This window comes from Humulus lupulus, chromosome 5 (genome assembly GCF_963169125.1).
Source record: "Humulus lupulus chromosome 5, drHumLupu1.1, whole genome shotgun sequence".
Classification (NCBI taxonomy): Eukaryota; Viridiplantae; Streptophyta; class Magnoliopsida; order Rosales; family Cannabaceae; genus Humulus; species Humulus lupulus.
This window is the reverse complement of record NC_084797.1, coordinates 221,615,814-221,630,545: the sequence shown is the minus strand read 5'-3', so window position 1 is coordinate 221,630,545 and position 14,732 is coordinate 221,615,814. Positions and strand designations below refer to the sequence as shown.

Here is a 14,732-nt window from a genome sequence, read left to right as displayed (position 1 = left end):
TGCCTCTAAGCAGATTAAAAAACAGGACGCACTTATCTGTCGATTTGTAGATAAATCTACTTAGAGCAGCGATTCTTCTGGTTAAACTTTGAACATCTTTGATCTTCGTTGGTGATTTCATATTGACGAGGGCCTTGATCTTTTAGGGATTAGCTTCAATTCCTCGTGAGTTTACTATAAAGCCCAAATATTTCCTTTACAAACTTCGAAGGAACACTTGAGGGGATTCAGTTTCATTTGATTCTTGTTCAAGACGTTGAAGCAATCTTGCAAGCCCCCTATGTGTTCTTCTGCCTTCTTCAACTTAACCACCATGTCATCAACATATACTTCCATGTTTGTATCGATCAGCTCCTTGAACATGTGATTGACTAGTCGCTAGTAAGTCGCACCAGCGTTTTTCAAACCGAAGGGCATTACTTTATAACAGTAAAGCCCCGTATCATTTCGAAAGCTAGTGTGATCCTTATCAGGTGGGTGCATACTGATTTGGTTGTACCCAGAGTATGCATCCATAAATGATAGGATCTCGTGCCCTGAAGTGGCATCGACCAGCTGGTCGATCCTTGGGAGTGGGAAACAATCTTTTGGGCAGGCTTTATTAAGGTCTGTGAAATCCACGCATGTTCTCCATTTGCCATTCAGCTTGGGTACTAGTACGGGATTAGAGACCCACGATGGATAAAATGCTACCCTGATGAATCCGTTCTCCTTTAGCTTCTCGACTTCTTCCATTAAAGCTTTCGATCTATCTTTGTCGAGCAGCCTTCTTTTTTATTGCCCTGGTGGAAAACTTTTGTCTATGTTTAGGACATGGATGCTAACTGCTAGGTCTATTCCAACCATGTCTTTATGTGACCAGGCAAAGACTTCCTGGTTCTTCTTCAAAATTCCACCAGCTTTTGTTTGATTGTTGTCTCTAAGTTTTTACCGACATTCACAACCCTGGTCGGATCTACTTCATCAAGTTGGACCTCTTCAAGGTCCTCGATGGGTCCTACTTCTTCATCAAAATCCCCAAAGTGAGGATCCAAATCCCTATCCTCACTTTGGGCAACACCCTATTTGGTGACACAATCACCTGATTTGGCTTGTACTCCATTGGCCATTTGCAACTCTTTTCCAACAGCTTCCCTCGATCCACCTTTCTTCGCCTTAGATATCGAGGAGTTGTAGCACTCCCTAGTTTCTCGTTGGTTTCCCAATACACATCCTATCCCTGCGTCAGTTGGGAATTTCATGGAAAGGTGCCAAACCGAGGTCACAGCTCGCAGGTCAACCAGAATAGGCCTTCCAATTACAGCATTGTACGCAGAAAGACAATCAACTACTATAAACGTAGTGAGTAATGTCCTATTTGCGGGCGCAGTTCCTGCTATAATAGGGAGCCTAATCGACCCTGTTGGCGCAAGCCCTTCTCCAGAAAACTCGTATATGGTTTGGTTGCATGGCTCCAGGTCCTTGATGGAAAACTTCATCCTCTCTAGCGAAGATTTATACAAAATGTTGACTGAGCTCCCTATGTCAACCAACACCCTTTTAACCATCATGTTGGCAATCTGGACGTCCACGACCAGCGGGTCCGAATGTGGGAATCGGACATGCTGAGCATCGTCCTCAGAGAAAGTTATTTACTCTTCCTCTGTTTAAGCTTTTTTAGGCGCTCGATCTTCCACACTCATCATCTCGATGTCCTGGTCGTGGCGTAAGGTCCGGGCGTATCGCTCCCTTGCCTTCCCACTATCTCTTGCAAGGAGTGGGCCGCCACATATGGTGAGTAACATACCTACCATAGGAGCTAGCTGTAAAGGTGGCGAGCGTTGGTGTACAGGTGCCTGCTCGTTGCCTCCTTAAGCCTCTCATTAAGAACCCCCTGTGGCTTGCACCTATCTCCTTGGGTGTCTTTGTCTGATATGGAACTCAATCTTGTCCTTCAACTAGTTACACTCATTAGTGTCATGACCGTAGTCGTTGTGAAAATGACAAAATTTTGTTGTATCTCTCACTACACCAAATACCCTTTTTTATAACATAAAAATATAATACTGATGAAAAAGTGTTATGATATACTTTTATATATATATGTGGTAAAAGGAAAAAATGGCGGTAATTTATTTGGGAGCCCACCTATAATAAAATTTATGTTTTGTTTTTCAGCAAATTCATTTTTTCCTAGCCCGAATATAACTCCCCCATTTTCTTCTTCGACTACAGTATCCCCAAAGTCAATCCCAGTGGTTCGGCTTCAAATCTCCTCCATCCCTCAAATCTCCTCTCTCTCTCTCCCTCTCTCTCGTCTTTCTCTATCTCTCATTCTCTCCATTTCCAGTCAGTCCTCCTCTGACCCATCTACGCCTCTCCCTGATTCGAAATCTTCCATTGACACAATACCCACCATTAGAATCGACCAGTCCCTTCTGAACGATGACCTTTTTATGCTCTGCGCCGTTTGCAAGGACCAGTTCAAGCTTGGCATTGAGGCCAAGCAACTTCCCTGTAAGCATCTCTTCCATCCCTAGGAGGCACGATCTTCTGTTTTTCGCTGGGAATGGTGGTAGCGGTGGCGTTCAGGGCTCATTCTCTCCCAACCAGATTGCGGAGGTGGGGACAAAGACGGAGATGGGAGTGGTCTCCAGTTGTCCAGTTACGGGTAGAGCTCATATAAATGGTGAAGATGGAGGGTTGAGTTTAAGTCCCGGGGTCATTGAGGAGGGCGATGTTGCCATTTCTGAAAATTTGAGGTCTGTACTATTTCTTTAGCTACTTGAAATTGGGTTTTGGAATCTTTGATTGGTGTCTCAGTTAGGATTATTGAAGAAAAGGGTAAATTAGATCATGGAAAAGTCTTCAAGCAAGACTTTTATAAGACTCAATAAATGGAAGTTTACTTCCTTTTGTAGGAATTTAGGGTCTATTACTTCTCACTGATGGTCTCATAGTGGGATCCGAGCCCCCTCTTCTTTCTTCTTGAAATTTTCATAAAATATGAATCTCTCTATTTAATTTCGGATGTAGTATACCTATGTGATTCTATAGATATGATTTTTTTCATTAAAGGCATAAATCTTTTACGATATTGAGTTTGTATCCTTTATTTGGTTTGAGAATTTACAAAGGCCTACTGTAAATGTTTTTTTTTGGTTTTGGAGTCGCTAAATTTCTAGAGTAAAAAATGGCAGATGTAGTATTTTTTTTTAATCTCTAAAGTTGTGTTGTAAAAGATGGCTATTATACAGGTTCGAGTTTTGATTTGCTCAGACCACAAGAAATTGGGACCTTCTCTATTCTGCTCATGGTGGTGGACTAGACTGAAATTGTTATCTCTTCTCTTGGTCAGGTGAGGTGAGTTCAGTCAAAATTATTTACAAATTCTATTTTATATATTGATTACTTTCCATTTTGATCAAATGTAATTGGGTATATCTTAGTTTCTAAATCATTCTAACAATCATCATTTATGCTTTAAGATTAGACAATGTTTTTGTTGAATTCAATATTTTCTTCATTCGTTGATGTTTTTTTAACAGCTGATTTATTGACTGAAGTTGCAATATGATGCCTTTTATATTGAACTGTGGTCCATTCTGTTTCAGAAAAATGTTTATTCTTTGTTTGTAGTTTCCTTTCATCTTCTACTAAAGTTTACTCTTTGAACTTGGAGTTAGAGGAGAAAATCAATAGTAAGAATCTTATTAATTGCTTTTTTGACACCTTATTTTAAGACATATGAAATCTTACTAAACAGTGAGACTAATGTAGCTAAATGTTGTCAGTCATTAAATTTTCATGAAGTTTAATTTTAATTTTCCTTTAGATGAAGACAACCCTTGATGTGCTAGCAGGTTTAATCAGGTAAAATTTCTTGGAGACAATATAGTGATTGTGGCGAAAATTTCTTGCTTCAACAAAATGAACGTTTGATTTGTTTTAAGCATTTGTTAATATTTTTATGTAGTTTTTTTTCCTTTGAAAATTTTCTCAAACAAGGCTTACCAGACTCCAATTTCCAAAGCTAAGCTAGGAGGGTATAAGGATACTCCAGCTGATGATTTACTTGCAGTTGTTTTAAAGGTAAACAACCCATTGATTTTGGCTTGTAATACCATTACTGTATATGATTTTGTTCTGATTTCGCTTATATACACAGGATTATTGATTTTTTTTTCTTTCTTATATGTGATTAATATACAATTTAGGCCATGATAGAGAAAACAAATCTGGACCCAAGTGAAGTTGGGGATATAGTTGTTGGTACTGTTTTGCCACCTGGTTCACAAAGAGCAACAGAGTGCAGACACTACAACAAAATAGACATTTAATGGCTATATGGGGGAGACATTGTAGACATTTAATGCCTCCCCCTAGGGGAGACGTTGTTGCAGGAGCCATCTAAAGTGGCCCTATGACATCTCCCATGGGGAGACTTTGTAGACTTCCAATGTCTCCCCCTAGGAGACGTCATAGGGTGTACGTGTACAACCTATGACGTCTCCCAGGGGGAGACGTTGGAAGTCTACAAAGTCTCCCCATGGGAGACGTCATAGGTACCTACAACGTCTCCCATGGGGAGACTTTGTAGACTTTCAACGTCTCCCCCTGGGAGACGTCATTGGTTTTTGTAATTTTTTTAAAAAAATAATTAAATAATTATTTTTAGTATATTAATTAATAGAATTAAATATATTAATTTTTTTTAAATAGAATTAAATATATTAATTAAAAAATATAAATTATATGCAAATTTAAATTGTGAATTTTCATTAATAAAATCGAAATGTGTATATAATATGTTTTTGCTAGCTAAATATACAAAATTGTAATATTTGTTGTTAAACATACAAAATTAATAAATATTACTCTAGCTAGCTAGACATATGGTAAGAAATAAAATGTAAAAAAAAACCTAATATGTGGGACGATGACTTTGAATTATCGGTAGCATATGGTTCGCCCAGTGTTATTGCAGTTCATTAATCTGTGCTGGTGTATATGGCGTAGTGTTTAGCTACAAAAAAATACAAAGTAAAATATATTAGTTAATTATTATTTAATTATATATACTTTAATAATAAATAAATTGTTAACTTTGTATAAATTTATATATACATATCTCTTTCTTCAAGTAATGTCCAGGTCGTGGATGTTCAATGTAATCCTTCAACATCCTCATCACATAATATCCAAATGTCACTTATATGGTTGGTGTGGACACTAATATTTAACTAAAAATACTTAATATGAAGAATATTAGTAAAATTCAACAATAGATTGTCAAAATAATTGAAATTGTAGTTAGTTACTTTAGGTTACACAATTTATATTTAATTTGGAATCTCGGGATGTTTTGGTAGACTGGTCAGAAAAAGGTTGGCCCCGTTTTTATATTCCACGGATAACCTATTCGTTGACATCCATTTTCTATCCATATCATCTCCTATGTCTATGAAAAATTAAACTAAAAAAAATACTAAATAAGCATACGAAAAATTGGACAGCATTTCCCCTATATTAGTAACCTAACCATCTGTCAATCTAATCAAATCCAATCGAATAAGCACAACACAATACAAATATAATAATAGAATAATAAAATACATAATTCTAGACAAAATCGAGCAGCATTTCCCCTATAATAGTGATCTAACCATCTGTGAACAACAAGTCAAAAAATTTAAATAACACACAATAAGTTTCTTCCTTATATCTCCGCAGCACACAAACAAATTTTCCAGAACTTACTTCACTAAAACACACAGTTCTCAACCTTTTGTTATCACCGAAACACACAATTTTAATCTCAGAACCTACTTCACTATGGATGAATATTTAAGATATTTAAACACCTCTAACAAAAGTTTAATAATACTAAAACAAGAAAGAAGATAATGTATGTACCACTTGCAATTAATAGTCCTTGTTAACAAATTTACTTCACTTTGCAAAGAGCGCACTTTGTTATTAAATTCACAACCTACAAAATTAAATTAATTAATAAATAAAATATTAATAAACAAACTTCATTAAATAATTAGATTAACAATAATTTATTATTGAAATTTTAGAAACTTAAAAACCTCAAATGTGTGCTTGAAATTGAAAATTTGAGGCAAAAATCTCAGTTAAAACCACAACTTAAAATTTTAAATTAATTAATTAATAAAACATTACTAAATCAATAAAATAACATAACTATATATAAATAACCTAGTTAAATTTTAATAAAGATTACAAATATATATAATTTTCTAATTAAATAATAATATAAATTAAAAAAAATTATAAACATTATAAACTCGAATTACTATTTTTTATGTAAAATTAAAATTAAATTATTTTTCTTATTTTAGACAATTATTAAATATATTTTAGCAAACAAATATTTACATATATATGCTTAACAAATATTAAAAATTAATTAAAAAATGTATAATTTTCGGATTAAATAGTAATAAAAAATTTAAAATAGTAAATAATGTGGTATCATCTTAAAATTAAACAATATAGTATCTCAAATATACATAAACATTATTTTTCATACTTTAAACTAATATTTCTAATAAAACCCACAAATCATATAAAAAAATGCACAAAAATAATTTTTTCTACCATTCTAACTATAATACATTGTTTAATCTTGAAATCCTACCTCAAATATGCTTTAAATCCACTTTGTTGAGCCAAAAATCACCAAAAACCGCAACTCATAAACCCTAAAATCTCAATATCAATTCCTTAATAACTAGAGACAATAAGCATGAAAATTATCCTAACTATTATACAACACTTATAAATAATAAAAACTTACCTCAAATGAGACTTTATAGCCTACAATCGGTCAAATTCGTCAAAAAATGGCCTTGAAATCGCCCAGAAAATCGCCCTTCTCCGCCTCTGGTTCGTGCGCTCGGGGAAGAAGAAAGAAAGGCTGAATATATATATTAGGCCAAACATTTAACGTCTTCCCAGGGGAGACGTCAGATGCTCTTGCAAGTCTGATATTTTATAAATAAATAATTTTATATTCATATTTTTCAATTAACGTCTCCCACCACTTTTAATGACTTACCTTGGTAGTCATCAACAAGAACTTTTAATGACTTACACCATTAGACTTTAAATATCCCTGAATACTTTTAATGACTTACACCATTGGTGTAAGTCATTATAGAGTCATTAAAAGTGAAAATTGTTGTAGTGAGAATGGCAGCAATCTATGCTGGTTTTCATGGTAAGTTTTCACTTTTATTTTTTCAGCTGCACCTTTTATGAGTTTTTTCCAATGGTATATAGTTTATGAGTCTACTTTAATATCAGATGGCAATGCATGTTAAGATTTTAAAAAGTTAATTTTTATTTTTAATACGAGTTTAGCAGAAAAGATATAAATAATATTGTCTTTAGTGTATGCTATGGAATTTGATTTATCTTCATTTATGAAAGGTGCTCTCACAATCAGGTAAAATTTAGTTGAAATAGTTATTTTTTTTTTAAACAAAACAGCTTGTATTAATAAAAGAATATATAATACAAGTGAGTGGAGAAAACAACCACAGGAAACTCAAGAAAAACAAAAACTAAGAAAAAATAAAAAGGTAGCTTAACTACCACAACAACGATATACAAAACAGAACATTACAACAACAAATTCCCTCTCTCAACCAATCTGTGAATCAAAAGTCTTTGAAGTCCTTATTTGAGTGGACCCAAAGAGCACCACTCATTATAAATTTAACCCAAATTTCTCCACCCTATTTTCCACTTCCTCAAAGATTTTCTTATTCTTCTCTAGTCAAATAACCCATCAGATAGTTGTTACTACAATCTTCCAAAGAGTCTTCTTCGCCTTTGAGCCGCTCACCTGAAACAAAAAGCACCTAGACAGTTTGCTGGAACACACCAGACCATTTTAAATTCTTCTAAATTCTTGTACCAAACTTGGATTGAGACCGGGCAGTGGAAGAACAAGCCATCTGCATTTTCAGAATTCTTCTTACACAAAACACACCAATCTTTGGCTGAACACCATAACTACAAACCAGCTATGATTACCGCTTTGGCTTTACAGTCTTTTCATGGAACTGTTATATGCAATAGATGATGAATATGATGAAAATTGCTCTAGAAAAGTTTCCCTTTCCTGTTTTGATCTGTGAAGGTGGCATGTTGCTTTTTGGACATTCATTTTGCATTAAAAAAAAAGCATTAAAGAAGTTTTTATGATCTGTTGTTGGCTGTGGCTTTTTTGTTGTTGTGGATATACTCGGGTCTCCATTGCCCCTGTTTTTTTATGCACTAACATTCTAACTTTGGCCCTTTTAACTTTCAAGTGTCTCATTTTAAAGTTTGAGGGCCAAATAAATACTCTCTTTAAAAAATGTAAAGTGAAGGAGATAAATAGTGTAATTCAAAGATGATGACAAATGTTGAATTGGTAAATTGTAGTGGAATTAGTGAAAGAAGAATTAGAGTGGTAGAAGAGAATGAAGAGAGGAAATCTGAATAATTTATACTGTATATATTTACACGCACTACAAATGTATATTCGCTTTCAGGTCTTGAGAATAAAATTAATAACTTAAGATTTGCCAAGTTTAATATAGTTCTACACATCATAGGTCAATATTTTAAAGACTGGTTGTTCTTGTTTTTTTCTTGTTTTGGTATCGTTATCACTGTTTTGGTATGCATTTTTTTGGAATCGTTATCACTGTTTTGGTATGCATTTTCTTGTTTTTTTCTTCATTATTTTGTATTTTTGGTAACTGTAAGGGTTTTTTCTTTTTTACATTTTCCTTATATCAACATTTTAGGAAAAGAAAAAATCTATTTCACCATTGAAGATCTGCCCCTACTTGCTTCTCTTCTGGTCATCTTGAGTGTCTCTAATCATCTCTAAAGTTCTTGGTCAACTATTTCTCATAGTCTACTCTATTGGAAGGGTAAGTTCTCCATTCTTTTTGTCCTCTGCTATACTTTAATGCCCTGAATGTTGATATTTTTGTATTGTGCAAATGAGGTTCACCATTATTTTCAGTTTACTTTTGGCAACAGTGCTAGCTAAATTATTTTTATTTTTCTTCTGAAATGATTTTTAGAGATAGTGTTTCACAGTACAGATTGAAGATAAAAACTGAAAGCTTTTGTGATAGTTTACCATATACAGATTTATGATCTATTAGTTTAAGTTTTCGAGTCTTTGTCTCTTGTGAGCTGTGATTTGCTACTAATTGCTTGCTTTATCTCTGTTGGGTGTCATATAGCTAGCTGTATATCTCTTCATTCATTGCACAAAAGCTCCTCTTATTTAGCTTATGATAAAACTCTATATGCAGGTTCTTAAAATCTTGAGAAATTGGTCTACCTGTGTTGTCTTCTTATGGTAATTATACTATTTGCTTTTTAAGTATTATTTTTTATTTGGACATTGCACTTTATATCAATTGTTGGCTTCCAATTAGTAAGCACACATAATTAACTATGTATATCTTTCATAATATAAAAGTGTATGTTATTGACTCTGCTCCCATATTTGCCTCATTCCATTGGACTCATGTGTATTAATTCTATTGAAATAGCACCACAGAGTTAATTAATATTATATAATTAGGTTAAAAGTTAGAAGACACAAGATATTTATTTATATATACAAAACTTTTTTGGAATATTTAATAACATAGGATAGTGTTTTGAAACTTCCTTTTCTTCAAGGTTATTCGTACAGTGTGTTGATTTGTTTTATTATGATGGCATTAATTATTATAGGGTCTTATGCTTGCCTATATGTTTTTCTTGTCTTTTGCAAAGTAGTGTATAAATGTAATTTTTTTTATCTAGCCTTATTTTGTGTTCTCCTTGTGATGCTTTTTATTATTGGTAGATGTTATCTTTCTTTTTATTAATAAATTCTTTGTTCTTTCTCTTTCTGTGTTTCTTCAGATTTTTTGTAAGTGGATTAAGCTATAATGACTACTGTAATGCATGTTGGTGAATTGGATTGCTTACTTATTTATAGTAGTGTTTGAAACTAATTTGTTTGATGTGATCTGAACTAGTAGCTGAAGTTGTTTCATGAGTTTCAAAAGCTTGATTCATGAATTGGATTGCTTACTTCTTCATGCAGAAAATGGGATCAATAGCAGATGAATTGGATCCATGTTGAACAATCAGTAAGTTGCTTAAAATTTCTGCTGAGTTGTTTATGTCAAGCATAAGTATTGAAACGAGTATCGGGTTACTACTTGGGTATATTGTTAAATGAGTCCTTTGATTACAGTTTTTAAAAATACGATGCTTCTTCCTACCCTTCTTTATTATTGAAATTAATTCCCCTGCTCATGTATGTTGTTCGGTGTGATTATATGCTGAATATCATTCCTTGTATTTTCTCCTGTGTGAATTGATTTTGTTATTAATTTTTAAATTCTATACAAGTGTAACTTAAATAAGTATGTGAATAATTCAACATGATCTAGAATATGATATTTTAGTCATAAATTTACGAATTTGATATTGTTGTTAGAAAGTTAGTAGACTTTGTCTGTTTTCATTTGGTGAACACAGGAAAGGAAAGGGCAAAAGTCAGCCTTGTTTTTACATGGGCGGTAAGCATCTCTTTTCCTAACATAATTGTGTATAATTACTCCTAGATGTTGAAATTCTTGATTTCAGGTATTGACTTGCATGAAACTTATATAAATTTTTCTTCATTTTGTTTGAGACAACTGTGACAAAGTTCAGAGTGGGGTTTTCCTGATTATCACATATATGGCTGTCATGAAACATCTAATATCTAACAATATTTGAACTAAATGTATGCTCTGGTGTATTGAGCAAAACTCATATTGCAGTACTGAGAGCAAAATATGGTTCTTTTGTTATTTCATTGTTGCTATTAGATGGTTGTCTTCACTTGTCCTTAACTGACAAAATAATATTTTTTCATTACTCTCTTTTTCAAAGGCAAAAAATGTCCAGTTAACAATAATTTCCGCAGCTAGTGTTATGGTGCTCTGAATTTGATTATTGTACCCTTCCTAAGACTATTTCATGGTTTGGAAAACTATCTGTGGCTCTGAGGTTTTTTTTCTTAAAAAAATAGATGTTAAAGGAGATAGCTTTTGACTAGACAATCTCTAGAAAAAGGTTGAGATATGACTTTACTTGTCCATTCAGGCCATTTTTGCCAAGTACTTCTGATTTCTGTTTTCCATGGTTGGACTATGTGCTCTTTCTTCTGCATTGCTCATATTTTGATGCTTCTCTGAATTTTCATAATGTGTTTTCTAACCAGGAAGGCAATGTTGCCAACTAGAGGGAACATCTAATTCTTCTCCTTGCCAATATTCACATTCAGAAAGCTAATAAGCAGTCTATCTTGAAGGTATTCTGATTGTTAATTAAGGTTGTAAAGCTTTGGCTTTAACTAATCCTCTTATATAAATTTGACTTTATGATATTTGGAGTCTAATGTCAAAACTGGATATTTATGCAGCATTTTTCCTTTGTAAATTTCTATTTAATTAGCATTTGAAACATTAGTGGTGAAATTTGGGTTTTCAATAAGGTCTTCTATTTCTTTGAAACTCTTTTATGACTCTTTAATTTAAGGTCAATCACTAGAGTCTTGCTTGGTTTCTCACCAATGTTATTGGTACTGCAGAGTTATACACAGTATATCCCTTTGCCAATCAGTGACCTTGATTCTTGGTTGAAGACACCCTCCATATATGTTTTTGATTGCTCTGCGGCTGGGGGAATATTGTGAATGCTTTTATTGAGGTAAAGCTTTAACTCAAAACATATAATGAATTGATATATGTATTGATAATTAAGGTGCTATGTGACATGAATTCATTATCTGTATTTAAGATATTTACATATAAATATATTTGTAAATATAGTGACTTGATTTGATGGTTTGGTAGCTTCATGATTGGGTTGCTTCTAGCTCCTCTGGATCCACAAGGGATTGCATTCTACTTGGAGCTTGTGAAGCACATGAGACTCTTCCACAAAGTGCTGAATTTCCTACAGATGTGTTTACGTCTTGTCTCACAACACCTATTTAGATGGCTTTGAGATGGTGAGCTTCTTTTCTTGTTCGTCTGTTAGGATCGCCTATCGCGTTTATGCATCTTTATTTGAGATCATGCAGTTTTCTGGTTTTGCCTTGTGGTGTTTATTCCATATTGGCTGCTTCCTAGTTATTTTTAGTTTGTCAACTGAAAGTCTTTTAGCTGTGTTGTTTGTTTAAAGCTGTAGGAAGTTAGAAATGGCATGGTATATAAAATACAGAGAAATCAATCCTTATTCCTAAATCCAACTCGACCGATGCCTTGTGACGTGATTGGTTTGAATAAATGCTTTGAAATATACACAAGTTAGCTAATCTCTGCCTCTATTTTGGGCAGTGAATGCTTTTTCTTATGAGACTAAATTTTTTTTGTTGTATTTTAAGTTGTGGATAACAATTGGTTTTTATTTTTTAAGATAACAATTAGTTTTTGTGTTGTGGATCATTAGATCTGTTTTATTAACATAAGGATGTAATATTTGCTTCTACATTTACTATCATTCTAGTCATAGAAATTTAGTATAGTTTAGTTACAAGTTTAATTGTTTTGCACCTATAAGGGCTCTATAACCCATGCTTGCAAACTGGAAGTGACATCAGGGAAATAGTGTTTGAAGTGTTTGTTGATAAGGAAGCTTTATACTGTATTTCAGATGAATCTGAATCTACTTTTCATGAGGCTTTTCTTAGTCGTCTTACGGAAACTGGTGCAACAGAAAGTTCATCTTTATGTGACCTTCCTAAACAGATGGAAGGTGATCAACAGAGAGCCTCTGAATAGACTAAGAACATCTTAAGTAATTTAGTTGCTGCTATTGACAATTTGTGGTATCTAAAAGATGGAATACATACTGTAATCTTGAAAAAACTTTCAGAAAATAGTAAGAGCTATGTGGGTTTTACAGTTTTATTTTTGTATGATACATCAAGCACTGATTTGTAGACTTATCTCAGTTTTTGGTGGATCCTACTCCATTTTCTAGGATCTTGCAGGCAAAGGACAGCAAGTGAATTAGATAGAGAGGTTAAGAACTTGAGGGTGGCATTTATTGACCTATTTTTGAAGCATAACACTTTCAAAGAAACTGCAAAGCCTTCGAGATATTGATGCAAAGAATAAAACCGAGCTTAGAATATTAAGAGGTAACTCCTAGTGAGTGGAGAGAAGGCACTTCAACTTGTATTGCAAGTAATTGCAAAGATTAAGGGCTATGCTGATGCAGCTCAGGTACTCCAATGAATTGGCTTCCTAGTTATATTTTACTGTTGCTAAAACATAGCTCAAAGAAGATTATCTTTGCAGGCACCTGAATTCTTTACTACTGCTCCAGCCCTTGTGATACCAAAAGCTATTTCAAATGCTGGTTTAGATGCTTCTCAGATTGATTACTATGAAATAAATGAAGCGTTTTCCGTAAGATTTTAGTACTTGTAATCCCTATACTGTTCCTGATTTAGTAAGCATTTTTTTTCATTCATTTATATTTGTCCTTCTTCTCTCTAGGTTGTAGCTCTAGCCAATCAAAAGCTGCTTGGTCTTAATCCTGTGAGTTTGGAGAAAACTAGATAATTTCTTTCAAGTTGATGTACTTTATATGCTTACAGGTGGAAACTAGCTTAAGTCTTGTGTTCTTAATAATAAAAGGACTTTTTTTTACAATGTGCAGGTATATTGAGATGATTTCTTTGGAGCAATTCTTGACAACATTTGTAGTTGAGGCCTTTAGAATGGAAGAATGTATTTCACTAATTTCTGTATACATTTCTTGTTTTGTATTTAGTGATAAAGGAATCTGAATTTGGCATAAATTATGTTGTAATATGATTTCTTAAGCCTAGACTAGTAGACTAAATATTGTAATTACATTTGAGTAATTAATAAAAATCTATTTATGTTACCTTCTTTGGCTTCAACTTTCATATTTGTTTTCCTAGTTTTTTGTCAGTAAAAAAAGATTATGTTTCTCTAAGCTAATATAACACATGTGTTATACTAAAGTGTAGTATAACATAAATAATGTGTTATACTAAAGTCTAGTATAACACAAAAAGTGTGTTATACTAGAGTATAGTATAACACAAAAAGTGTGTTATACTAAAGTGTAGTATAACACAAAAAAAGTATTATACTAAAGTGTAGTATAACACAAATTTATAAGTATTGAAATGTGTTATATAATCGACTATAAATAACATAATTAAACACTTATCTATATATTAAAATAACACAGAAATTGTGTTATCGTTGATAGTATAATAATACATCTGTATAACAATGATAAAATGTTATGTAAAGTACCCTGACCTACGATAACATAGTCGGTCTTAACACATCAAAAAGTGTTATGGTATGTTTTGATAACACATTTTCGGTGTTATTAAAATAAATTTTTCTTGTAGTGTAAAGAGAAAAAGAAATGGAACCCTAACACTAATCTACATGATATACAACCGTGTTTAGCAACAAAACCCCAAATTAAGAAAGAAAGAAAAAGAAAAAATAACTCAAGGAAAGCCTATATACTAGTCCCGTACGCAATAATGGTAAGTCCCAAATCCATCTAAAACCAATGCATATATCAGATTTAAACAAAACCCATGGTGAGACCCAAGTCGAGTTAAATCCCGAAAACCGAAATCAATAAACTAAAATAATAAA

The 14,732-nt window shown here is 33.1% G+C and overlaps 1 long non-coding RNA gene across 1 annotated transcript; it reads left to right on the top strand.

Moving 5' to 3' along the window:
• Nucleotides 1-11,262: 11,262 nt before the first annotated feature.
• Nucleotides 11,263-12,932, top strand: LOC133833988 (uncharacterized). Its single transcript, XR_009893254.1, has 3 exons — nucleotides 11,263-11,380; nucleotides 11,660-11,778; nucleotides 11,925-12,932. It is a non-coding gene; the product is annotated as an uncharacterized LOC133833988 (long non-coding RNA).
• Nucleotides 12,933-14,732: the final 1,800 nt, after the last annotated feature.